Source organism: Aedes aegypti, chromosome 2, assembly GCF_002204515.2.
Source record: "Aedes aegypti strain LVP_AGWG chromosome 2, AaegL5.0 Primary Assembly, whole genome shotgun sequence".
Lineage (NCBI taxonomy): Eukaryota > Metazoa > Arthropoda > Insecta > Diptera > Culicidae > Aedes > Aedes aegypti.
In genome coordinates, this window is record NC_035108.1 from 217,385,879 (window position 1) to 217,407,998 (window position 22,120).

The following is a 22,120-nucleotide window of genomic DNA, read 5'->3' on the forward strand; positions in this document are numbered from 1 at the left end:
AAGAATTTATGACGCAATTTGTGATTTATATTTGAAACATTTCTTGAGGACTTTTGATGAACTTCACGGAAGAATTTGTAATAAAATTTGTGGGAAAACTATTTTAAGAATTTTACAGAAGAATTTCTAGTAGAACTTCCAGCGAAATCTCTGTATTAGACTTGACAGAATCAATGATTTTTTGGAGGAAATACGAGGGAAAACTGAACATTTGAAAGAATAATTAACATTATTCAGGTAAATCCGGGAGAATATTCCGGAATCAATTTGCTAATAAAAAGTAGAACTAGAAGGAATGCATGACCACCAGGACGAATTCGCTTTGAAAGTCCCACAATATTGTTTGACTAATTTCCAAATGATTTGCAAAAGTTCTAAAGCTACCCTTCAATATTCCTTAAGGAATTTGATTAGAGTAAAATTCTATAAAAATATCGAAAAGTTTTATGAAAAATTGTACTACAAATCTGTTGAAAATTAATCAAATAATTTATGAAATAATAAGTTTTCCTGAAATAATATAGCAATACATTTATTCATGCGAAAATACTTGAAAAGTTGAATCAACATCAAAGAGAGAATTTATTGCTAGAATGAACGATTTTGTTACATTTTTCAAACCAGGTTAAATTTCTGCCATTCGACTGAAGAAAACTTGATCATGCCGAAATTTCTTAAAAGTTAAGTCTTATTTTTTGATAAAAAATCCCGCTATGTATTGTTTGAGAAATGCCTTTAGTAATGTTGTCTATTTTACCAATTCTTTTTTCGGTCTTTACACGAATTGAAGTTAATGTATGGATTTCTTTAGCAAATTCTCATAAGGGAAATCATCCTCACCGGACACCTCGAGCAGGGTATCCTCGAAAAAAATGAGAAATCATGGAATTATGCTGAAACAGCAGGACATTTACGTTTTTTTGTATCACGGTATTTTTTGCAACGGAGATGGCGAAAAATTGCGCTCATCGCATACAACAAGAAGCTAGTTCTAACAATAATCATTCGATCGAAAGCCGGACAGTTAAGCTTTCGGTTGTCGCACAATTCACCGAAGTCAGAACCGCCACGCTGATGCTGTAAAAACCAAGCGCAGGTTTCTCTCAAATAACGTAACTTCTGAAGAGATTTTTTGTCCATAACAAGAGTCATGTACCTGATTCATAAGATTTTGCTTCATGTTATTTTTTTTAATTTTTAGTATCATCAAAATTTCTGGGGGGGGCCTGGATGATTCTGGAGGGGGCCAGGCCCCCCTGGCCCCCCCTGTTCCTCCGCCAATGAGAAACGCCAAATTCACATTTTCCATCTTAACGTTAGAGTATCATTTTTTTTATAATTTCAATAAGTTTTCGCTGTAGATACTCATAGTATCTACAGATGTAGTTCATAGTATGAACCATGATATTTTATGCAAATAAGATTTTTTTATTGTGTTTCAGTCGAAACACAAATGCACGGTGAATTTATTATGTATGGTGCCTATCACCGTGCATTAGTGTAAAAGTGTAAAAGGCTTGAACTTATTGCGTTATATTGGATTTATTGTTATGTCGTGATTTAACTACTCCATATATAGTTTTTAAGCGTATATGAAATGGTTTGGGCAATACAGTCAAACATCCTATAACGATTTTAATGAATAAATAATAATTTAGCAATTTTTTCAACATTCTATGGTTTTAATTGTAAAGTAAGATTTGAATAACCTTAAAAATAAGTGCGCACACTACTAGCAACATAGTTGCTCAACCAACAAAGTTTTTTCAAGATACGAAAATAAATCTTGACGAAAAATATACGCACGAAAAATTGAGCATCAGCGTGGCATAGAACGGTAGTGACGCATGCCACTTGAAGGTAAATTAGCATTTTATGAAATATTACCTTTAGTAAAATTTACGTAACTTTGTTATTTTTCAACCACTTTTCAATCTTTCGACATCGTTCCCTTCAAAGTTGAATGTATAGAAAGTTTGTTGAACATTAAGTTTGTATAAAACTATAACGAGTAATATTTAAAAGTAGATTTCACAATTCTTTCCTCATTTACTGAAATCCTGAAAAATACTCATCCGATTCCAAATTTGTTTGCATGCTTGCAAATTTTTTTTGTAACTTTGATTGTTTTTAAGCATTGTGATCAAAACACATAGCACAGCATTGTTTAGCATAGACTGACTGTATAACGGTTTCTAGTCCGTGATTGATCGGAACTGGCAAGAATTGCACTTCGATCCAAAGGAATAAGGGATGGGACTTTTAGCAGCTCCCTACTTTTTATTCTTATTTGGCATTCCGCCCCCACTGGAACAGAGCCTGCTTCTCAGCTTAGTGTTCAATGAACCCTTCCACAGTTATTAACTGAGAGCTTTTCTTGCCAAAGTTGCCATTTTCGTATTCGTATATTGTGTGGCAGGTACGATGAAGTCAAGGAAATTTCCATTACCCGTATAGGCCTGAGTGAAAGCAACAATACTAAAACCCTTACCGCTCACCGGATTCAAATAGTTTTTTGTCAGTATACTGGCCCACATATCTAGTTCTAAAAGTGGCCAAAGGATCTCGGAAAAGTTCCTGTGGTCGGAAATATTTTGGTGGGTCACTGGGTCAGGTCGGGTAAAAAAGGGCTATTTTGTGGGACACGCCAAATTGTCTTTATTTATTTGCAATGGCAATTATTTTAATTTTCATAATTCATTAAGATCTGATATTCAATATTATAAATAAAGAGGTAAGCACCGTTTAGAATGTACTGGATGTGGTCACTCGGGCTTAATGCCCTAAAGAACCGGCTATAGATTTGTAGGATACTATACCGTTTCAATTATCTAACAGTAGAAATTAAACATAATCGTTTACTGAAATACATTCCCATGGGCTTGACACATATGTTTAGATACAAATTGGCCATTTTGTCGTAAATTTGAGGCACCCTGGGGACCCAAAATGATTATTTCAAGAGTCAAACAAATGCAGGACATAAGGTTATCCAACTCAATCGTTTCTCAAAATGTTTACGCTGATGCGATTTTCTTGAAATTCCTTGATATAGTGGCCACATTATAGCCGATTTTCAGCCGACTTGACCCAGTAACCCATCTGAATAACTCCGGACAAATAAAAATTCCCGAAATCCTTTGGCCATTTTTAGAAACTAGATATGCGTGCTAGTATACTGACAAAAAATAATTTAAATCCGTTAAGTACTCACTGAGCGGTGAGAGTTTTAGTAATTTTTCTTTCACTCAGGCTATACGGGTTAAGAAAAGATCCTGGACCGATCGGGAATCGAACTCAGACACCTTCAGCATGGCTTTGCTTTGTGACCGCGGACTCTAACCAGTCGGCTAAGGAAGACCCCTCAGCAGCTCCCATATTAGTGATCAATAACGGCGCCAGTGATTAGTGATCAATAAGGGATCTTCCTTAGCCTAGTGGCTAGCGTCCGCAGCTACAAAGAAAAGCCATGCTGAAGGTGTCTGGGTTCGATTCCCGGTTGGCCCAGGACGTTTACACGATATACGAATGCTTTGCAACTTTGGCAAAGAGAGCTCTCAGTTTAGAACTTTTGTTTTTAAATTTATAGTACGGTACAAAAAAGCTTCAAAAGCCAGGCCTGTTGTGTGTTGGCACGGTGTGGGACTCACGTTAGGCGTGCTTAACCACTAAAAACTTTCCCTACTGCTCCTGTGCCTTGATCTCCCCCGGAACTACATCACACAACTTCATCGGGGAGGGCTGTTTTCATGCACTTCGTCAGTCTCATCCTCTAGCTGTTCAGCTAGTGCGCTGTTAGAGCTTAATGTCGTCAAAAAACGCTGCCCACTACGACATTTCTACGGTGTCTTTGCAACTACTCGTTTTGCCCAATTGGCGGTTGAAGATCTCGCCGGGACTTTGGACAGCTTTCTGTGCGAAGACGCCTACTTCCCTTGGGCTGGCCTTGCGTCAGAGCCCTGTTGAACTTCTGCTGGACGCTCATGTGCATTTCGGTGCTCTACGACGACTCGTTCTCCGCTGCTGCTGTTCGAGCTCTCCTGGTTGACCAGTTGGATGCCGAGGTCGGTCCAGCGATTCCAGTTGGAGGATGACTTCCGGTTTACTGGCGCCCCGACGACCCAAAAATGGTTTGGCCGGTTCACAGGCACCCCGACGATCAATTGGCTGTGCAACAACGCGATCTATTCAACTAGTCCCTGACGGTGGACTTAGCCTACTCCGAAGCTGTGCTGACAGATACCGAGGTTGGTCCTGCGATTCCGGTGGATAGAAATTTCCGGTAAACAGGCGCCCCAACGACCTTTTGCTGGTGCTGTTTCGTGAATTACTCAGCAAGATACCGGCGGTGGACTCAGTCTACTCCGACTCGACGTTGGTCGGCCAAGTGCCAAAGTCGATTCTGCAATTCCGGCTGGAGCTTCCGGTTTGCAGGCGCCACGACAACATATTACCGATACTATGCTACACTCTTAAAAATAATGAAAATCCACATTATGACTGAATGATGTTGTAAGTGATGAAATGACGTAAAAATGGGTTCTGAAAGATGTATTGAACGAAAAATTTAATTTTACATGATGAAGGTCATGAAAACCGATGCCGCTATGATTGACATTTATCGAATCAGACACAATCGTATTTAAAATGAGACACAAATTCACGTCATTTGCTTCACTTCTTTTATGTGCATCCAAAAGACGTAAAACCGCATGATTTTTTTTGGAATGTGTACGCCCGCTCTACTCGGTCTAGTCCCCGATAGAGGATCTAGCCTACTCCGATCGCGACCCGGAGCTCTCTGGTCTTCACGCCATCTCCTTTGCAGCAATGAAATAATCTGCGTTATCCCCCTGTTCACCGCATTTCAAGCGCTTTCATGCTGGCACATGTTCTGCACGATGTTATCCGGATTTAATACGCTTGCGGTTTCTGGCATCATCTCGCTTCGTATATCCCTGAATCGATGGCAGTTAAATATAACATGCTCCGGGGTCTCCTCGATATTTGGACAGACTTCCGGTTCACAATGTGAAAACTCTGCGTGTTCGGATCTGTGCAGATATATCCGGAAGCATCCATGGCCTGATGAAAACTGGGCCAAGAAGAAGTTAACTTCTTCATGTTTTCTGGTCGTCCACAGCGGCACGTTAAGAATTAGCTTGTGGATCCACCTTCCTTTCTCCGAATTATTCCACTCCTGCTGCCACCTCGCGGTTGTATCCATTCTGATGGTGTTCCTCACATTCCTTGTGTCCCTTTGCTGGTAGCATGCTATGTCCTTAACCAGAGTGATGCAGATGGGGATCATTCCAGTGATACCGCACACTACCTCCGACGGTATAGTGCGGTAGGCACTTACCACCCATATAGCCATGAGCTGGAACGTACCTGCCAGCTTCTCTCGATTACGTTTGGTTCCCAACGCTGCATGCCAAGCCAGGACTCTGTATCTCAATATGGACGATGATACGGTCGCCAGAAGTCGTCTCATACTGCTCCTTGGTCCTCCAATGTTGGGCATGATCCTAGCTAGCTAGTGTTAGCTGCTTTCGCTGCCTTTTTGCAGACATAGTCTACGTGGCTGTTGAAGTTTAGCCTGTTACTCTAAGGTGCTTTATAGAGCGTTTTGATGGGATTGCGTGTCCTCCGACGTTGATTCAAACCTTACAGTTGCTGACCAGCACCTCCTCCGTTTTGTGATGAGCCAACTGCAGCTTGACTCCAGTCATCCAAGATTCAATGGTGTCCAGTTATCGCAAGAACGACGTTATCTGCGAACCCGACGATCTCGACTCCATTCGGCAGTGACAAGGTTAGCACTCGATCGCACATCATATTCCACAGTGTTGGACCAAGTATAGATCCTTGTGGAACTCCCGCCGTTACTTTCGTTGACATCCGTCCCTAGTTTGTGTCGAAAACCAGTACCGGTTTCTGAAAGAAGCTTTGCAAAACTTTACACAGATATTCGGGAATCCGCATCCTGTGTAGGGTTGCGGCGATAGCCTCCCAAATAGCACTGTTAAACGCGTTCTCAACGTCTATTGTTACTACTGCTCAGTATCGATTGCCTCTTCTCTTTTGATTGGACGCTTTCTCCGTGCACGCGATGACTGTCCGAATAGCATCCACCGTCGAAGTCTTAACCATTGGACGGGGTACACTTTGGACTTTTGTGTATTTTTTCGTAGCACGGAAATCAACATGATTTTATTTTTGGCTAAAACCTTGACTCATAACACGCATATAAGAAAAGTTTTTTATGACTTTTGAAACTTTTTTGTGTTTTTGAAAATTGTATTCTTATATAACCTACAAATGCCCAGGGTTCATTTAACGTGTGATATAAAAAATCGTACCTTTTATATTTTTCTACGATCAACCTATCACAAAAGAAGAGCTTGGCGGTATTCAAAGAATTTCAAATCTGTTTTTCCGTTAAATACACGGAAAATAAAAATATTTCTAGAAAAATATTAAAAACTTAATATTTTAAAAATATAAAAAATTTTATATTTTAAAAATATAAAAAATTTAATATTTTAAAAATATCAAATTTTTTATATTTTTCTGTAAATATAGGGTGCCGGTACCAATGGTTGTAATGTACCAGTAGATTGGACTATGGAATAAAACGTACATTTTTCGATAAAAACGACTTGAGTTGTTTTTGGTGGATAGATCGCCTTTAGTTTAGTCGATTTGCCAAATTTCAGCTTTTTATTTTATCAAAAAGTCATGTAAATAATTAAGTTTACGCAAAAAAATTGCTCCCTTGCGCCAATAGTTGCCGTCGTGTTCCAGTAGTGGATCAACGGATGGAAGCAGTTTTTGAAACGGATGTATAAAATTGAAGAAAAGTCCCAGAGATGATCTTTATGCTTCATTCGAAAGATTTTAGTTGCTGTTCCGAGGGAAAAATGTTAAACCTATGTAAAAATTTACCATTTTCTTTAAAATTCCTTGTATCATTGTCGAACGTCTACTACTGGAGCACTAGCGCAACTACTGGAACACGTGTACCAATAGTGGCTCAAGCGATTTTATGTTAAAAACATAGTTTTATCACTACTTTTATATTTTTCCCATATAGTAGAGGCTGAAATCTTCCTGTTGACGCCAAAAGATATCTGGTAAGGCTTTTCGTTATTTTGTTATGATTTTTTATAGGTTAGGTAGTCCACTAATGGCACCGGCACCCTACCGATCTGGAAAAATTTTACCGTAAAAATTTGAATTTTTATTATTGCCAAAAATCAGTAACTAGAAGAGGCTTCAAGAAAAAATGAAAAAGGGGAGGGATGTTCAAAAATAAAAATTATAAAAATCAAAAACCGAAAGATTTGCGAATAAAAATAAATCATTGCCCAAAACGTGTTTAGAACGATTTTAGATAACTAAAAATGATATTTAGATCGAAAATAAAAATATGGGTATCAGAGGGTTAACTGTGTTAATAACTGTGGAAATGCTCATTGAACACTAAGCTGATGGGATGAGCTTGGAAGTTGGGATGAGGAAGAATGTTAGGGTGTAATTATTGTCGCTGTAGAGACCGAGAAAATCTCTGCATCTCCACAATCACCATGATTATCACGCGGTGAAAGAATATTGGTAAAAGATTAAAAAGAGTACGGCGATTATGAATGTCGAACAATTCAAAGGTTATTTTTAGTAATGACGGAAAAAATATGTTATAAAATCCTCGACGACACACAACTAGGGACATGCATCTTTGGTAGTGTCTTTAGTACTCATGAAAATCATTGTTTCGAAAAGTTGAAAATTTTACCCATGAATAAAATTCAAATTTCACAAAAACCTTATTTTTCGTTAGCTTGTGAATATAATAAAAAGAAGCACCATCATACATTCAACATATTCTATGGATTATTGTTAATTTGAATTTCTTACTAGGAGGGCGATAAATGTTACTTTGCTGATCAATGTTACCCCGTTTCACGGTAATAAAAATCTCTGCTAAGGCAAGCAAATACCTTTAAACTCTACCAATATGTTGCTTATTCTCTTATTACGAGAGTCAAAAACTGTTTGGAAAAATGTGTCATTTGCGGAAAAGGGGTAGTCATTCTGAGATTCGGGAAAATGTGGTTTGGGGGAAAATTCATTCGGAGAACTGACAATCGCGGAAAAGTAGCACAGCCAATCCATATGTATATCGTGTGGTGCCTGCCACACGATATACACATGCAAAAATGGTAAATTGGCGAAGAAAGCTCTCAGATGATAACTGTGAAAGTGCAACACAAGAACACAAGCTGAGAAGCAGGCACTGTCCCAGTAGGAACGTAATGCCAAAGAAGAAGAAACATATCGGCATGATCAAGTGTTTAGACTCCTTTTCGATGCTTACATATTTTATAAGAAGAACATGTACATTGTCTTTAGTGGTCATTCCAAAAAAAATCCAGTGGACATTTAGAAAAATAATTTTCCGGTAAATAGTCTTTCCGGGTACCGTAATACGGGGTAACTTTGAAAGTGCCAGACCCACAACATACTAAACGAAATATCAAAGTTTCTGTTAATTAGTTAAGCAAAACGAATGCAAAAGTAAATAGTATTAGTATGACACTTCACGTCAAAGCTGTTTTCGTTGGAATCAAGTACATTTGAGATACATACAAGTACATACATACATACACATATGCAAATATTTAAAAATTTATAAGATTTTAGCATTTTTTTAAAGCTCACTAACAATCTGTTCTACGATCACTATTTGATGAAGCCATAATGAGTTTGTCACTTATCCTTGACAGCCTAATTGTAGTAGAACATGAATTCAGGCTCAAATCTCTTAAAGAATATCATTTTTACAAACTGGGACCATTTTTGTAATCGAAGTCAGAAATTTCCATATAGCGTTAAACGCCTAGAGGTATGCAACGCTCTATAAATGTTCCGTATTTCATTCAATTTTGTTCGAATATCAAAGTTACCCCAAAACAGAAAACCGACTTTCGATTACATGGAAAATTATACATTCATTCAGAATAAATCTTTTGGCTATCTATCTAGGATGCCTAGTTGATTTAAAAATATACTTGTTTAAAAATATAAATTATAATTCTTTGAAACAGCATGCATGAATATTCAAGTTTTCTTCGAAAAAAACTATCAAAGTTACCCCGTTTTACAGTTTTGCAGTAAATGGTTCATTCTGATAAATTACATTCCGGTTAATGGCTTGTTTTAGTAAAATGAGGAAAAATAGAAAACTACTTTCAACTTATACTACTTGACGTGTTAGACAAATTTAAAGCTCTACAAATTTTCTACATATCAAATTTTGAAGCGAATGGTACATGAAGATTTGAAATTGGAGTAAAAATAACAAACCTTGTAACCTTTACTGTACGTCATATATTATGACTTGCAAATTCATCATCAAGCTCCTTGCACCACCTCTAAATCTTAATTTTTGATTCAAACTTTGAGATTTCTCTTTTCTGCTATTTGAATTCAAAAGAGCACATGATTTTCTAGTTTTGAAAACTTTCGAAAAAATAAGCCGCACCCTAATGCACACCGACAGTGGAACCCACAGCCTCGGAAACCCACTGACTGCCGTTTGGTTGACTGGAACCTTGACCCAACTTCGTGGATGCGGCGAGAAGGTACTTATGGAGGGAAGGGGGTCTCTTCTTCTCATATTAACAAGAGGTAGTTTATAATATGGACACCCAGCCGATGAGTCCGAGTGGGTGAGCCTGGCGAAAGGTGGAATAGGAAGAGTGCCCGGGTGGAGCGAAAGTGAAAAACTTTGATCAGGCGAGGCTTCTTTTTATTGATTTAACGCATGATTATTAGACGAGCCGGCGAGTGGATTAACCAAGGCTCAGCAGGTGTTGCAAACATGGGTAAATGACATCTACATGGCTCATCCTTTACACTAGAACACGAGAAAGTCGATAAACATGCGTTTCAATTGAAGATTTTGAAGATTTGAAAAAACAGCTTCCAATTAAAATAAGATAGGAAAGCATATCATGATCCCCCAACACACTCAATATCGCACATCGTCGAAAACTTTAGAAATCATGTTTGAATCAAGACGGTGTATTAGAAGAAAAGAAAGTTACGGTGGAGAGCAATGTTTTTGTAGAATAACTCGTCCTTGAAATATGCACAACTTTTTGAAGAAGAAAGGTTATTCGAAAACCGATAAGAAGTTGACATATCGCAAAAAATTTATTCCTAAATAACAATCATTTTTTAATGCGGAAAAATAATTTGGATCACCCCAGCATTATCGAATACAATCATAATTTGAAAGTATTAATACATTATAATTATTATAATGGTACATTCAAACTAAATGTAGACAAACAACTATTTTTGTCTAGCACCTCTTCTTCTTCTTCTTGGCATTACGTCCTCACTGGGACAAAACCTGCTTCTCATCTTAGTGCTCTTATGAGCACTTCCACAGTTATTAACTGACAGCTTACTTTGCCAAAGTTCGCATTCGTATATCGTGAGACACGTACGATGATACCCGTTTACTACAATTTGTTTGTCTAAAATCAGCAGTTTTGGAACTAGATTTCTATTTTTCCAAATAAATTGTATGCAAAAGCTCATAATCCATTTTCAAAAGTTATTCGTGAATAAAAAAGAATGATGGATTTATCTAAACAAAACATCATACCGAAACCATGTGCGAAATTCAATGCAAATCGAAGATGGTCGAGAACTGTGACTACGCTATTTTTATTTTTAAATAGACTTTTTTTTTCCTTCGGTTATTAATTGAACTAAATCTTAAAATTCTTAAAACTTTAAAATCAATCTTAAATGCTGTACATTATCATACCAATCGTACATACACGTAAATATATTACAGTTTACAGTTGGGTGACTTCAAACTGCTTGAGAATTTATTATTGATTTACGCATCGATATTAATGATTGATTATCGTAGAAAAAAAGAGTGTAACATATCGTTAATTTTTGACAAATCCTTTGGGCCCAAGTGGAGCCATTAAACGATAATTCGTAAATAAAAGATCACTATGACCTATCATACACTGAACCAATTAATCCAATTATATGTACCTGAAAAATCCTGAAATATACTTGCATCGGAGTTCAGACTTGATGGATTTTATTAATGCCCAATGAAGGCTATATAAAGATCCAATTGGGTTTAAATAATAACCGCATGGAAGCAATTCGAATTCTACATAAAACTTATTGGACACTGATTATCAATTCGGTCATTACGAAATCATATACATTATATATGATTTGGTAATGTGAAAAATATCGGTTCATATTTAGTTAAACGATGGCGTAGCAACTGCATACAATTAAATTCAAAACGAGTTGTTGTTCACAGGTCTTGTCAAAGGAAAGCTGTTGAAATCAGGTTATTTTTGATTATAATGTTATTATTTTATTTATATACATATTGTACTTTGCTTTAATAAATGGATTATTGGGAAAGTTGTGTATCGCACTTCGAAGGTCACCAAGCAGTGGCTCCAAATATGTTTCTAAGCAAATGGATCCATACCCAAAGTTCTTCAAATGTACATTTACGCGACAAATTACACTTTTTTCTTCTATTCAAATGCAGATTTGCACTTGATTGCATCATTGCCACAATTAATTATAATCGAACAAGCCTATTTCAAATGGCTGACATACTTTTACAAATGTTTTATAAGCAAGTTTTCGTGAAACAAATAAAACAAACAAACTAGCAACCCTGCTGAGAGCACATGCTTTTGATAAAACGTAAACAATTTTCGTTGGCGCGAAAACGATTCACTGCCTTTTCTTGCCTGCCAACGGCGAAAACAAAGGGTTTGACGTTTCCGCACTTATGAACCCGCCCGCCCTTCTGAGTGCGGGGTCTAATAAGGTGGGAACTGCGCAATAACTTGCCTAAAAACGTCAAACAGAAGTTCAAAGTTTTCATAGTTGCATCGAATTAGGAACACAATTCTTGAACAAACAAGATAAAATTTCATAAAGAGTTGAATATGAAGCAACTCTTTATGAAACTCAAGGCACATAACATAAGTGGAACTCGAGGTCAAAAAAGGCATCCACTTTAATATTTGTATGGTGGTATAAAGACATCGAATTGTCAAAAGAGTTAGACCACCAATACATCAATCGGCATTGTATTGAAGTGAACCAAAGACAACAATTATCCAGAGTAGGAACAAAGGAAATGGAAATAACTACGCATGTTTTTTCGAGCATAAAATATTTTTTTTAGGGATTTTGGAAGACATAAACTTTTTCATGTAATGAATTAGAAACTTTTTTGAAAGGAAAACATATTTTCGAAAATATTGCATTCTATCGATATGCAACATGAATATTGGAAAGAATGACAGAAAAAAATTATTCTATAAAAAAAAATGTTTTGCTTCCGATCTGAACTTTGTCGAAGTCTCCTGATCTTAATGTCTACCATTTTTGCAGCAACTGGTCTACTGCTCGAATCACATGGTTTTTGTTTACCATTGACAATGACAGTTCGATGTCTTTTATACTAGATATACCACTTGCCAGCGGCTGGAAATGGGTTTTCAACTCGTTTTCACCTCTAAGTTCCACATATTCCACATAGCTCAAGGGCTATCATTATTTAGACCAATAAATTCGAGATTCTGCCACTATTTGGCGCTAGTGAGCCTGGAACTTTTGTTTTGCGGGTATCTCTGGATCCTGACCATTTAGAAGGATGGCGTCTTCGGCAAAGTTTATGAGAAAGTTAATGACTAGCACTGCTTGAGCTAGTTGATTTAAAATGTTGCCACCAGCGGCGCTAATAATAATAAAACTTTTGTTTTGCAGATATCTCAAGATCCTGATCACTTATAAAGATGGCATCTTCGGCAAAGTTTTTCAGTAGCTCAGTAGTTGTTCAATAGCTGTTAGCTAGACTAATGATGACCCTTGAGCTACTGAACAACTTTGCCGAAGAAACCATCCTTATAAGTTATCTGGCTCCAGAGATATCAGCAAAACAAAAGTGTCTCGCTCACTATCGCGGTCTGGTGGCAACATTTTGAATCAACTAGTTTTAACAATGATAATCCTCGAATCATGAAAAACTATGACGAAGACGTCAGTGATCAGGATTAGGAGATACCCGAAAAAACAAAAGTGTCATGCTTACGTGCGCCGTTTAGTTGCAGTTTCTATAATTAATCTAGATCGCAAGGTATTTTATTTTGAACATGTAAAACCAAGGGTGTTGTACAAAGTACAACGCGCGACAACCGAAAGGTTAATAGTAAAATAGTAAAATATTTAACGAGTGAGGAATGTGTTTTTCCAACCTTCCTAACCTACAATCTGAAACAAGAGAAAGGTCGCATTGCATGTTTCCGTATGCACCATATTGTATTTCTAATTATTGGTCTAATTATGGTCAATAGATATTAACTCATACTAGAAATGATGTTCCAGAATGTCATTAACAAAATCGTCACCAACAACATAGTTCATTCAGCTCTTCTCTACAACATTGCTAAAAGAAACCCATTTCAATGACATTTCACTTTCAATCGACCATCCCAACGACGTCTCCTAACCGCAACTCTACACCAGATGCAACATCATTCACTTTAATTTCCGCTACTGATCTACCCTTTTCAATAGAGCTTTTGTTTCAGAAGTCGACTTGTTTCAATGGTTTGTTCAAATTCAGAAGCTTGAAATGCAGAATTTCACAAGCAAATAGCGTATAGTAAAATGTAATACCACAGACAAACGAAACACTCAAACCATTTTCAGCGCACAGTTCAATTCTAATGCTTGGTCATTGGCTCACTCGTGGCGCTCGTATCGCTTTTATTCAAGTTTGACGTTTATGCACTATCGCCACCTGGTTCCAGGATGGGTCAAACAATATTTCTAGTATTGGGCGTTAATGTTCGAGGGATTATTTTTTAAGTTGACAATTGCTTTAGCTGTTACGTCTGGTTATCTGTGGTAATACATACCTACTGACCATATCAATAAATAATAAATTCAATAGGTCGAACCATAAATCACAGGGTGTATACAAAGTATTCGACTAGTTAAGTAAACTACTGTGCGTACATGGAAAATGGTTGAAGCGAGAGCGAAGGCTTGTGCAACTTTTCCTCCACAAATTGCAGCAGAAGAAGATTGCGAACAGATGCAACGGTCACTTCTTGATCATGGGACTGGCACGCGCTCTGTGTCTAGTATTGGCAAGATGTCTCACATATGGACCGCGCAGCAAAAGTAAGAGTAAAATCGTAACAGATAACATACGGATGTGCGTTTGACAAGTATTCCACACAAGATTTTACTTTCTTTCGCAGACGCGTTTTTCGCCTATTTAAGGCGACAAGTTGTTACTGATAGACACGGAATATCTGGTTTTCACTTACACTTTCGTTAGAGAGATCTCATCTATCCTTGATTGAGACACTGCAAAGAATTTGTCTGTTTTCAGCTAATTTCACCAAGTGTTCGACTGTTTCCAATTATGCTCTAATCCGTAGAAACTAGCATCACTCTAATAATTCCACTTCGGTTCCGTACATTCAACACATTTCGTAAATTGGACACTGTCTAACTGCAAGGAAACCCATTCACCACCGCACTTGGGCCGTTAGTAATAGACTAACATCACTTTTTGCGTGGACTTCGGCCAATGGCTACCGATTCTTCGACACAACTAGTTCACACGCAAAGAATTATCGCAAATTATCTGTTTGTTGGCCCCAGACACTTCCTCAACCGCTCCTTTCCAGGCTCAACACGCACACGATGCTCTTTGGTCCCGACTTAAGCCAGCTAAAGAGAGACAAACAGCAGAAATGCAACCGCACAGCTAAACGATCGAAGCTAAACTAAAATCATCGATGGAATAAAAATGATTATAAATGTATGAAAACATACTAACATAGAGCATGCAGTGATAAAAGCAGAAAGCAAGAGAGTGAAATAAACAACGTACGCAGCCAAAAGCGTGGTTTTCACCGTCACGGAAGATCTTCACCGGTTTAGTTGAATTTGCGCGCGCTGAAAGTCAGTTGCAGCATAAAAATTACGGAGAGCTTCTCTCGCTCTCTTTGAACTGTCACATGTTTTGGATCCGATGTCTAAAATGCTTGAGTTGTGCTATGAGATTGTGCCAGTAAGTATCTCAGCGTTTAACTATGATCATCTAGAAGTTCGATAAATTTGTTACTGTAAACTAGGATTAGGGTGAAGTTCAGTAGTGTTTTAAAGTTGTCCATTCTGGCAGCTTTTTTTTTTTTTTTTTATTAGTATCATTCCAAACATTACATTCATTTCTTGTATCTAGGTGTTCTGTGTTATTTGACAACACTATCATCCTAATTTGGTAAAACAAATTTAAGATTTAATTAACATTTTGTTAACAACATATTACATTTCATTTGCCGTAGCAGTTCAGTTTTTTTTACAGGTGAGTTGATTTCACCTGCTTATAAGAGAAAAAAAAACGTTTTTAATATACTTAACCTAACTTAACCTAAACATATAACGCATTAATCGTGGCAATAGAAGATTGTAACGATTTTTGCCTGAAATTATTAATGATTGTATTTGACATTTGTTCCAATGTTTCAACATTGGATATTCTATGTAACTCATTGGTACTATACCAGGGAGGAAGCCTCAGAATCATTTTCAAAATTTTATTTTGAATTCTCTGCAGAGCTTTCTTCCTGGTATTACAACAGCTAGTCCATATTGGTACAGCATACAACATGGCTGGTCTGAAAATTTGTTTGAATATCGAAAGCTTGTTCTTAAGACAAAGTTTTGATTTTCTATTAATAAGGGGATAGAGACATTTTACATATTTATTACATTTGGCTTGAATGCCCTCAATGTGATTTTTGAAAGTTAAATTCTTATCTAGCATGAGCCCTAGATACTTAACTTCATCTGACCAATTTATTGGAACCCCTCTCATCGTGACAACATGTCTACTTGAAGGTTTCAAATAAAGAGCTTTTGGTTTATGTGGGAATATTATTAGTTGAGTTTTGGAAGCATTAGGAGAAATCTTCCATTTTTGCAAGTATGAAGAAAAAATATTCAAACATTTTTGCAATCGACTACAGATGACACGCAGGCTTCGTCCTTTGGCGGAGAGGCCTGTGTCATCCGCAAATAAAGATTTTTGACATCCCTGAGGTAACTCAGGTAAGTCAGATGTGAAAATATTGTATAATATTGGTCCCAAAATGCTGCCTTGAGGAACACCAGCTCTTACAGGAAGTCTTTCAGATCTGGAGTTTTGATAATTAACCTGAAGTGTACGATTTGACAGATAACTTTGAATTATTCTAACAATGTATGTTGGAAAATTAAAGTTTTTTAATTTTACAATCAAACCTTCATGCCAAACACTGTCGAATGCTTTTTCTATGTCTAGAAGAGCAAGACCAGTAGAATAGCCTTCAGATTTGTTGGAACGGATCAAATTTGTTACACGTAAAAGTTGATGAGTGGTCGAATGTCCATGGCGGAATCCGAACTGTTCATTGGCAAAAATTGAATTTTCGTTGATGTGGGCCATCATTCTGTTCAAAATAATCTTTTCAAAAAGTTTACTGATGGAGGAAAGCAAACTGATTGGACGATAGCTAGAAGCTTCTGCAGGATTTTTGTCTGGTTTTAAAATTGGAACAACCTTAGCATTTTTCCATTTGTCAGGAAAATATGCTAATTGAAAACATTTGTTAAATATATCAACTAAAAATGATAAGCTACTTTCTGGAAGTTTCTTGATGAGGATGTAGAAAATTCCATCATCGCCAGGAGCTTTCATGTTTTTGAATTTTTTAATAATAGTTCTCACTTCTTCCAAATCAGTCTCCCAGGCATTTTCGAAAACGTTCTCTTGATTGAGAATATTTTCGAACTCCTGAGTAACTTCATTTTCAATTGGACTAGTAAGTCCTAAATTTAAATTGTGCGCACTTTCAAACTGCATAGCAAGTTTTTGAGCTTTTTCGCAATTAGTTAGTAATAATTTGTTTTCCTCTTTCAATGTCGGTATTGGCTTCTGAGGTTTTTTCAAGATTTTCGATAATTTCCAAAAGGGCTTAGAGCCAGGGTCCAATTGAGAAATTTTATTTTCAAAATTTTTGTTTCTTAATTGAGCAAAACGTTTCTTGATTTCTTTCTGCAAATCCTGCCATATAATTTTCATAACAGGATCGCGAGTGCGTTGAAATTGCCTTCTCCTCACGTTTTTAAGACGGATCAAGAGTTTAAGACCATCGTCTATAATCACGGATTCAAATTTTACTTCACATTTTGGAATTGCAATGCTCCGGGCTTCAACAATGGAATTTGTTAAAGTTTCAAGAGCATTGTCAATATCAATTTTAGTTTCTAAAGAAATGTTAACATCAAGATTGGAGTCAACATACGTTTTATATATATTCCAGTCGGCTCGTAAATAATTGAAAGTGGAGCTGATAGGATTGAGAATCGCTTCTTGGGATATTTGAAATGTAACAGGGACATGATCAGAATCAAAATCAGCATGAGTAATCATTTGGCTACAAAGATGACTAGAGTCGGTTAAGACCAAATCAATCGTAGATGGATTTCTAGAAGAGGAAAAACATGTGGGGCTATCAGGGTATTGAATTGAGAAATATCCTGAAGAGCACTCATCAAATAAAATTCTGCCGTTGGAATTACTTTGAGAATTATTCCATGACCGATGTTTGGCATTAAAGTCACCAATGACAAAAAATTTTGACTTATTGCGAGTCAATTTACGCAAGTCAGTTTGGAGCAAATTAACTTGCTGCCCAGAGCATTGAAAAGGCAAATAGGCAGCTATGAAAGTATATTTACCAAACTGTGTTTCAACAGAAACACATAATTTTTCAAAATTTTAGTTTCAAATGATGAAAACAGTTGATGTTTTATACGCCTATGAATGATGATTGCAACTCCCCCACATGCTCCATCAAGTCGATCATTACGATAAACAAAAAAGTTAGGATCTCTTTTGAGTTTAGATCCAGGTTTTAAATACGTTTCGGTAACAACTGCTATATGCACGTTATTAACCGTAAGAAAATTAAACAGCTCGTCCTCTTTACCATTCAGAGAACGAGCATTCCAATTTAAAATATTTAAATTATTATTTGGATCCATTAGAAAAACGTAATCCAATAACAATTTGATTTGTAAATTTTACACCTACTTGGACTGCTTCAGTCATAGTGGTGGCTTTGAACATTGCATCAATCATTAGATTCAATTGTTCAGTTAGAAAATTAAAATCAGAGGCAGACATGTCATGTGATTTCCCATTGGAATTTCCGGTAGACGAAGAAGCGGAGTTACCTGTGGCGGTAGGGTTTTTTCCATTTGATTTGAAACAAGTAGAATGGGTACCCATGGATCGAACAGGGGAGGAGTTCGAATTTCCTGCTACGATATCGGCAAAGGATTTACCGTGGGTAGATACATTCGAAATAGAAAGATTCGAACGGCTACCCGACGGAATAAAATTAGTTTGTGAATGAGCATGATTATGATCTTTCTGATGGGTATGATTCATGATCAAGCGATCGTTAACTGAAAAATGCGCATTGTTCGATACTCTACCAGGCAAATTCCGGAAACGACCGTTATCGTAACGGATATTATCTTTCATCTGCCTGGCACGAGCCTCAATGACCTTTTTTCGTGAAGGACAATTCCAAAAATTGGACTTATGGTTAGCCCCGCAATTACAACATATGAATTTGGTGGTATCTTCCTTCACTGGACAGACGTCTTTGGCGTGAGAAGAACCTCCGCAAATCATGCATTTAGCATCCATGCGACAATTTTTTGTACCATGACCCCACTTTTGGCACCGACGGCACTGAGTGGGGTTCTGGTAATTTCCTCCAGGTTTCTGGAAATGTTCCCATGTCACACGGACATCAAACAAAAGTTTTGCTTTTTCTAAAGCTTTAATATTATTTAGTTCTTTTTTGTTAAAGTGAACTAAATAAAATTCTTGAGAAAGCCCTTTCCGAACAATGCCAGATTGGGTTCTCTTTTTCATAATGATTACTTGGACTGGGGAAAATCCAAGTATATCATTCATTCCATTTTTGATCTCTTCAGGTGATTTATAGTCACTTGAGAGACCTTTCAAGACAACTTTGAACAAACGTTCAGTTTTGTCGTCATAAGTAAAAAATTTGTGCTTCTTCTCTTCAAGATGTTTGAGAAGAAGCTCACGATCTTTAAGAGTTTCCGGCAAAACGCGACAGTCTCCTTTCTTTGCGATTTGGAAGGAAACCTTGATTCCCCTAATGGAGTTCAAGATCTCCTGCCTAAATCCCCCAAATTCGGAACAACTGACCACGATAGGCGGCACTCTTTGCTTCCTCACTTGAATCAAAGAGCCTGGGCTAGAGGCTGCTTCGATTTGGTGTTCGGAAAATTTGTCTAGAGCATCGAACTGATTGCTCATTTCGATACAATTATTCATTTCACCCTTGGAAGAAAGTTCGCATTCCGGGGAAACGTCCTTTCTTCCATTCTTGCCACGTGTAGTGACAGTTTTAAAACCCACTTTTTTGGAAGGAAGTAGTGAATTCAGAGATTCACCCTTCCTTTTGTTTGTTGTTGATACCATGTTTAATTAATAAACGAAAGAAGACGTGACCTTCGAGAGGTTTTTTCCCAAGACGGTGTCCAAGAAGGATTACCACCGCTAGCTTTCGCCAACGGGTCCAACGAAAAATCGAAGGCACGGGTCCAAACAAGGATCGTAAAGGGATCAATAGTAGAAAAAATAGTACTGAAAAGTACTGTTTTAGTAGCACTGAAAAGTACCGTTTTTAATTTTAGCACTGAAAAGTACTGTTTTTGTAGCACTGAAAAGTACTGTTTTATTGCTTTAGGTAGTTTTTAAGAAAACTTCCAAGAGCAGAGAGAATTCGTGTACGCACAGCACGAAGGTACGATGCGCACTGCATTCTGGCAGCTAATTAGTCCTGAACTGGGTCTCCAGTTAGCCGAATGAGTGAGGGTGGATTACAAATGCGGAGACGACAGAAACGATGCCCAAGTCAAAGATATTTCCGGGTAGATATATTTCCTGATATCTTGGGTATAACAGGCAAAAACCCTTTCAACTGTACAAATGCTCATAAGTTTAAAAACTATGCAAGTATACTGGACTGAACAAAATCACCCCTCTGTGAAGAACACTAAAGAATATACATTAGAGATGGCAAGAATAAACAAATGCAAGGAGAAGATGATAAAGACGGTATACTCAGAGTATATTGACAACGCTCACACGATAATACGTCACTAGTCAGCTTCGTCAAGAGTTAGGGTATTTTGGAATCGAATTGTTTTTTTTTTTTTTCCTGCAGTGACAAACAACTGAAGACTTCGTTAGGCTCTACAAAGGATCCGAATACTACACTGAATAAGGATGGAATTTACAAAATCAGTTGTCCTCACTGCCGCATTGTCTACGTTGATCAAACAAAGCTGTCTCTCGATATTAGATTCAAGAAACACATGTGGAGAGAGGAAAAAAGCGGAAGACGATAGACAAGGAAATGACCCTCAACTTCAAATCTAAGGTTGCAAAACATGTCTTTACAGAAGCTCATATGCCGTTGTAGAGAACTTTTGCCACTATAGAAGTTTTCGTTAAAACGAGCTTCGACTGTAATCCCCAAATGGAATATCCATGTTGGCAGAAAGGTTTTAGAAGTGCAGTCACCGATGGTGACATTCAGCTGGCGACCAAAGAGATCAGACCAAAGCTGCTTGGGCATGACAAGAGTTAATCTTTATAAATATGTTTTCAATTAGCATATTTTCCTGACAAATGGAAAAATGCTAAGGTTGTTCCAATTTTAAAACCAGACAAAAATCCTGCAGAAGCTTCTAGCTATCGTCCAATCAGTTTGCTTTCCTCCATCAGTAAACTTTTTGAAAGGGTTATTTTGAACAGAATGATGGCCCACATCAACGAAAATTCAATTTTTGCCAATGAACAGTTCGAATTCCGCCATGGACATTCGACCACTCATCAACTTTTACGTGTAACAAATTTGATCAGTTCCAACAAATCTGAAGGCTACTCTACTGGTCTTGCTCTTCTAGACATAGAAAAAGCATTCGATAGTGTTTGGCATGAAGGTTTGATCGTAAAATTAAAAAACTTTAATTTTCCAACATACATTGTTAGAATAATTCAAAGTTATCTGTCAAATCGTACACTTCAGGTTAATTATCAGAACTCCAGATCTGAAAGACTTCCTGTAAGAGCTGGTGTTCCCCAAGGCAGCATTTTGGGACCAATATTATACAATATTTTCACATCTGACTTACCTGAATTACCTCAGGGATGTCAAAAATCTTTGTTTGCGGATGACACAGGCCTCTCCGCCAAAGGACGCAGCCTGCGTGTCATCTGTAGTCGATTGCAAAAAAGTTTGGATATTTTTTCTTCATACTTGCAAAAATGGAAGATTTCTCCTAATGCTTCCAAAACTCAACTAATAATATTCCCACATAAACCAAAAGCTCTTTATTTGAAACCTTCAAGTAGACATGTTGTCACGATGAGAGGGGTTCCAATAAATTGGTCAGATGAAGAATTTAACTTTCAAAAATCACATTGAGGGCATTCAAGCCAAATGTAACAAATATGTAAAATGTCTCTATCCCCTTATTAATCGAAAATCAAAACTTTGTCTTAAGAACAAGCTTTTGATATTCAAACAAATTTTCAGACCAGCCATGTTGTATGCTGTACCAATATGGACTAGCTGTTGTAATACCAGGAAGAAAGCTCTGCAGAGAATTCAAAATAAAATTTTGAAAATGATTCTGAGGCTTCCTCCCTGGTATAGTACCAATGAGTTACATAGAATATCCAATGTTGAAACATTGAAACAAATGTCAAATAAAATAATCAATAATTTCAGGCAAAAATCGTTACAATCTTCTATTGCCACGATTAATGCGTTATATGTTTAGGTTAAGTTAGGTTAATTATTATTAAAGCGTTTTTTTTTCTCTTATAAGCAGGTGAAATCAAGTCACCTGTAAAAAATCTGAA

At 37.2% G+C, this 22,120-nt stretch overlaps 1 protein-coding gene across 1 annotated transcript in view; it reads right to left on the reverse strand.

Moving 5' to 3' along the window:
• Positions 1–15,125, reverse strand: part of LOC5569275 — a 68,969-nt gene extending 53,844 nt beyond the window's left edge. The window contains exon 1 of the mRNA XM_021843989.1: positions 14,415–15,125. The gene's annotated coding sequence lies outside the window, so the exon portion shown is untranslated. The remainder of the gene's footprint in view (positions 1–14,414) is intronic.
• Between the last annotated feature and the right edge of the window lie 6,995 nt (positions 15,126–22,120).